The sequence below is a fragment of the Protomyctophum parallelum genome, assembly GCF_964188405.1.
Source record: "Protomyctophum parallelum genome assembly, chromosome: 4".
NCBI lineage: Eukaryota > Metazoa > Chordata > Actinopteri > Myctophiformes > Myctophidae > Protomyctophum > Protomyctophum parallelum.
Window position 1 is genome coordinate 757,039 of NC_139700.1, and position 592 is coordinate 757,630.

Sequence of the window (592 nt, forward strand, 5' to 3'; positions counted from 1 at the left end):
TAACGATTGTGACATGCATCTGTGTCGGGAGCCCCTCGAAAACGAGATGGTACATCTCAAAGGGGTCTTTTTTCCTAATAAAGAATCATCACCGCAACACGTATGTCATCCATACACGCACGCACGTCTTAATCTTTACATGTTGTTTTACTGCAGACGTCGCGCATGCCGGGAGGGGAGGGGGGGGGGGGGGGGGGGGAGCAGATGGAACACGAAGTATGAATACTTCATTCAATGACAATCAAAAGAAAACAGATGTTACCCAATGTTGACGCGGGGCTTAACCCATTCTGACCGGGCACCCATTTTGGTGTCGGCATCATGTTATGCTTTAGCTATTGAAAAATAGCAGACCTACAAGCTCATATCGCGCCACCGAGTGGCGCGATACGAGCTTGTAGGTCTGCTATTTTTTGAAAAATCGAAGAACGACTGACATTTTTAGAATCTGATCTCAGGTCAGAATGGGTTCATCAGACCAGTGTGTGTGTCCGGCGGAAACCTCGTATGAATCTGATCTCAGGTCAGAATGGCTTAATAGATGGCATTTTAACCAATCTGCATGGTAAGAGTGTGCAAATATAACATATAT